We start from the raw sequence: 6,000 nt of genomic DNA, 5'->3' as shown, positions 1-6,000 counted from the left end.
AATTGCCCGACTACCGCAACAGCAAGGTTTGCGGCCTTTAATCCTCCCAAGATCACGTAATTGAGTCCCGCGAGATCACAGAGCAGCATGTGACCTATAGGAACCACAGCTATAGGATAGCTGTCCTGAAACCCTGCTCAGCTTCTTGTCTAGTCATGGTAGTTACTGCATTGCCATTTGTCAGCTTTTTAGACTTCGAGAATTGAGTCCTTGTGTGACTGAGAGAATTGACCTCCCCCCCCCCCCAGCAAAGCCGCTGGCGTGTAGCAACTACTTTTAACGGCAAATGCTGCACTTAATACGTGGTGGTCGCTACCATTTTACCATCATCTCACACATTTTTAGAGTTCAAGAATTTACAATCTTAACGGGACTGAGACCTGTGAATCTCATATGACCATACGGTTGACATATGACGATAGAAACCACTGATCACAAGATGGTAAAGGCTGGTTGCCATTTCAACACGTTTTTAAATTTTCAGAATTCATAATGTCATGAATAGAAGAGCTGAAGCTCACGAGAACAGTGCACAACACATCATGATAGCAGTCAGTGTTCACACACCCAGCCCTTGCCTTGCGATACTGGTGGCTATTTTGCTACAATTTCAGGCATTTTTCAGAGTTCAAGAATTCAGTCATGCTGGCTTTGTGGCATAGTGCTAATGTGGCCAACTTGTAATGCTGATATCCTATATGGGCACTGAGTTGTGTACTGGCTGTATCGCTTCAAACAGGAGTAAAAGCAGGAGGATAGCTGTGGTGCTTAAATGATAGCACTGTTGAATGATGGTGGTAACTACTTCACTCTGATTACATAGATGTACAGAGTTCAGTAACTCGATTTTTATAATTCATAATTATTTCATAATTCATTATTTTCAAGGAAAAAGTACAAAGAGTGCCTAGCATGATGGCTTAGCTAGCTAATCCTCTGTGCACGAGCACTAGCATCCCTTTCAGGCACTGTTTCATGTCCCAACTGCTGTACTTCCCATCCAGCTTCTGGCTTACCACCCAGGAAAGCAGTGGGGGATGACCCAAACCTTGGTATCCTGCATCCACGTGGGAGACACATAGGAAGCTTCTGGATCCTAGCTTCAGATCATATCAGCTCTGGTCACTGGGTCTATTTGGAGAGTGAACCCTTGGATGGAAGAGCTTCTCTCTCTCTCTCTCTTTCTCTCTGTCTTTCTAATTACAAAAATAATTAAATCTTTAAAGGGGGGAGAGGGAAGGAAAGAAATGAGCAGAGAGGGAGAGGTACAGGGTATCCACAGATCACTGTGGGAGAAGAGAACATTTCCTTTTTTCCCCCTAAGATTTATTTTATTTTTATTGGAAGGGCAGAGTTACAGAGAGAGGAGAGGCAGAGAGAGAGATGTTCCATCTTCTGGTTCACTCTTCAAATTACCACAATGACCAGAGCTGACCTGATTTGAAACCAGGAGCCAGAATCCTCTTTCAGGACTCCTATAAGGGTATAGATACCCAAGGACATCCACGGAAAAAGGAAGGTCTCTTCAATAAATGTTGTTGGGACAACTGGTTAACACTCTGCAGAAATAAGAAGCAAGAGCCACACATTTTACCATACACAAAGATCAAATCTAAATGGATAAAAAATCTAAACCTACACCCAGAAACCATCGAACTTTTGGAAGTACAAGTTGGATCTACTCTGCAAGATATAGGTGTAGGCACTGCCCCCTCCCATGCTCACCCACAAGCCTGGTTCTCACATGTGCTGGTGGGTGCTACAACCCAGCCTTGCCCTACTTGCCCCTAGTCTCAGTTTTCACCAGCAGCCTAGTCTAGACCAGATCACTCCCAGCCTTGGCTCTTATGAGTACTGTCAGATGCAGTGACATTGTTGGGGAAACCCTAAAGCGCCCCTACCTGGCTTGGCCTTTCCCCAGCTTTTCAGGTTTTAGTGGGTACTGTGGATTTGCTCAGGCAGACCTGCCCCTATCCCGAGTTCTTATGTGCATTGGTGGGTGCTGTGGCATGACTGGGACTACCCCAAATTACCTCTACCATGCCCTTCCCCAGGAATGGTTCTCTTACACATGCAGGCTTGTACTCAGCTAGGCTCAGTCTGCCCGTAGTCCCAGATTTTGTCAGTGGTTGTTATATGGCCTGGCCTAGTCTGTCCTGTCCCAGCACCAACATCCACAAGCAGATGCTATGTCCTAACATAGCCCAGTCTGCCTACAGCCTGACTTTTGTATGTGCTGGCAGGTGCTGCAGCCTGGTTTGGGCTACAGTTGCAACTTAGCGTGGCCCATCTGCCCCAGTCCTAGCATTTGTGCTGGGTGCCTTGACTTTACCCAGGTAGGCCCCTTGGATTCCCTCTTCTGATCCATCACATTTCAACTCTCTCTATTACCTTCAGTCGTAATATTCTGGTCCATGGAAGCCCCTAGAAGTCATTTTGCACATGTCCAATAAGCAGTTGTTGGACCCTGCTCTCAAACCCCCTTCTCTAGGCAATTTGCGGCAAAACCCTCATTCCTGTTGGCACATGCCAATGACATATGCTAGTGACAACAGGGGGCTGAGGTGCATACAGGCTCTGGAAGCATAGCACCTGAGCTCCACCCTGTCCCATCCCCTATTTATATCTTTTAGCTAGAATAGGTTGGCATATAAAAACAATTAAGCATAATGACCATATTCATGTATTAAGAGGGGCCACCTTTGTGGTCCAGTGGGTTAAGCTGCTGCCTGAAACACTGGGATCCCATATTGAGGCACTTAAATGAGGAGCAGGAACCTGTAACATAAAGGATGAAAATAGCATTGTGGTGGAAAATTTCAAAGATCTAGGAGTCAGCATTGTGTTGCATCTCATATCAGAGTAATGTCCAGGCTGCTCTACTACTAATTACATTCTCTGTTAATGTGTCTGGAAGTGCAGTGAAAGAAGACCCAATAACTTGAGCCCCTGCCATGCATGTGGAGCCTTGAATGGAGTTCCTGGCCCTGGCTTTTACCTGGCTCAGCTAACATTGCCGTAAGCCATTTGGGGAGTTAACTAATGGATGGAAAAATCTACCCCTCCTCTCTTTGTCATCCTACCTTTCAAATACATAAATAAATAAATCATTTCTAAAATCAAAGCATAATCATGCAGGCAATATAGAAAGAGGTAAAATGGGACATTGCAAATTTAAAATATGGGGAAGAAAGGATTGCAAATATAGCATTCTTTACTGGTATCCTTCATCTCATTCTATTTTGTCTCTCTAAATTTATAATCCATATCAACTTGCAATCTTCTAAAAACAGTTTCTTATAACTCTAATTTGCAGTTTCAATTTTCACATTATCTGCAAAACAAAAATGCAGTCCTACCTAAAATAATAAGAACATAATCAAAACATACTAGTAGCGAAAATATTTTATCCACAAGGCAGACCGCAACAGAGGGAAGGAGAAAAAAATGTGAATTACAATGAAACTAGAAAAGTATCAAAATCACAGTGCTAGTGGAAATGAGTGAGGTAGGTTGTTGTCTTTGTACAAAAACCGTGAGACCAAGAGCAGTGGCAAGCAAGGTAGCAAGGCTTACTTAGGTAGAATGTCTGTTGGAGAATATGGGCACCTCTCCAGACAGAATATAAGAGAGTGACCAGCCATTCAGACTGAGAAAGGCAATGTTACATGTTTGAATGGAGAGAATGCAACTGGCAGGCTAGGTGGCATTTCAGGAAAAGCTGAGAAGTGAGCATACTGTCTATACTCAGTCTGGCAATTGTAACTGGAATGGGGTTCAGTTCTTCCCACTGCTTCTCTTTCCCCTCCTCCCTCTTCTCTGGGGCAGAGGGTCTACTGAGAATAAAACCCTGCCAGGGTTTCAGTAATCAATGCTTCAGACTGGGTAGCCCACATGGCACCAATCAGAAGAGCTTCCCCTATGGAATCTGCCTTGGAAGAAGACTGAAGGTTTTATTGTCCACTGTTGTCAGGTTGGGTAACCCATTTGGTACTGAGTAGAGAAGATTTTCCTGGGGAGCTTTCTTTGGGGAGGGAGTAGAGAAAGGCTGGACCACTTGCAAAGTTATCGGGCTCTGGGCAGGACTCTGTTGTCTAAAATACTGGGTTGCTTCCAAGGCAAGCTTCTGAGCTTCTGCTGATGTTTTGTTTTGTTTTCCTGAGATTCCTCTCACACATGTAGGCTAGTTTCTAACTCGCTACTTAACAGCAGTAGCAAGACCTTAGCTATCAACAGCTATTGTAACTATATATTGATTATTTTCTCTAGTTAAAATGCATTAGTGACCTAATAGGTCAAAGAAAAGCCCAGCTATTTGCTGCTTACTAGAAACTCACTTCACCTGTAAGGGCACACATAGAATGAAAATGATAGGATGGAATAAGTTATTCAATACAAGTTGAAAACAAAGAAAGCAAGAACAGCTATACTTCTATCATACGAAACAATTTTAAAACTAAAGGCAGTAAAAAGGGAAAGTGGAGGAACTAACATTCATGAGGCAGGAATTGAGTTTAGTGGTGTAAGTTGCCACCTGCTTTCTATATCAGATCTTGCTTTCTATTAATGTGCACCATTGTGACGCATCAGATAATGGCTCAAGCACTTGGGTCTCTGTTATTCGTGTGGGAAATCTGAGTTGAACTCTGGACTCCTGGTTTTGGGCTGGTCCAACCCTTATTGCTTTGGGTGTTTTGGAAAATGAGCCGGCAAATGGAAAATATCTTTCTATGTCAGTTTCTGTCTGCCTCTGCCCTTCGGTCTTGCACATGAAATGAAAAATTACTAAATAAAGAAGAAAACACTCATGAAAGCATACGTAATCAATACTAGAACACTTTAGTACATAAAGAAAATAATAATGTACTAAAAACCAGAGAGACCCCAATGTCTAGGTGAGGAATGACTACTAAGGGATATTCATGGAAAAGGCCACTGTAATTGCAAGTAAGCAAGGATACTGAGACTGAACAGTTTGGAAAGGAAAATGGAAAAACCTTTAAAAGTCAGATTGAAACACCAGCACTGGGAGACCTGAGGTGGGGTAGTTACCAGCAACCACCACTGGATACCACTTACTGGAACACATTAAAGCTAGACAGCTGGGGGCTTACCTGGCAGGGCTAGATCATAGTACTTACCAGTGACAGTAGGAACCAAGGTGCATAGTATTAGGCTGGACTGTAACACTAACCAACACATGACAGAATCAGGTCTAGAACAGAATATGTTGGGGAGGAAGTATGTGAGCTCACTGCAGTGCAACTGAAATCCTTGCTGGTATGCACAAAATCTGTGGCTGGGGACAGACCTGGCTGGAGAGCTAAAGGGATATTCCAGCTGGGTTGGGGTTCCCACCAGTGAGCACAAGAATCAGAATGGAGGCAGCGGTCTGGACTAGACATGGCTGCAGTCTCCCTTGGCATGGTTGTGGACTGGATCTGGGGAGCAACAGACTGGGCTGGATTCCAGCAACCACTGTTGTTTTTGGTTTTGTTTTTCCCTGGAGGCAACCTCAGTTTCGTTATTTTTTTAATATTAATTATATTGCATTATGTGACACAGTTTTATAGGCACTGGGATTCCCCCCACCCCCTCCATAACCCTCCCTCCATGGTGGATTCCTCCACCTTGTTGCATAACCACAGTTCAGATTCAGTTGAGATTCTTTCATTGCAAGCATTTACCAAGCATAAAGTCCACCATCTTATTGTCCAGATAAGATCAGTGGCTTGTTGGGGAGACCATTTCTGGTCTGAAGGTAGAGCCAACAGAGTATCATCCTGATCAATTAAAAGCCCCAACATAACATCAGTAACAATTTATAACGTTATGGAATTAACCAATATGTTAAAAAAATGCAAGTTCTTAACCACATCCTGTGACTTCTTCATTGACATTTCAATTTTAGTTTATATATAACTGGGTTCTATACACCTTAAAATGGCTATAGATTACTATTCAGCTGTCTCGTGTCTATTTTAATTTTAGCATTTAGCA

This window comes from Ochotona curzoniae, unplaced genomic scaffold (assembly GCF_017591425.1).
Source record: "Ochotona curzoniae isolate NIBS_2020 unplaced genomic scaffold, NIBS_Ocur_1.0 scaffold_1852, whole genome shotgun sequence".
NCBI lineage: Eukaryota > Metazoa > Chordata > Mammalia > Lagomorpha > Ochotonidae > Ochotona > Ochotona curzoniae.
Note: the sequence above shows the minus strand (reverse complement) of the source record.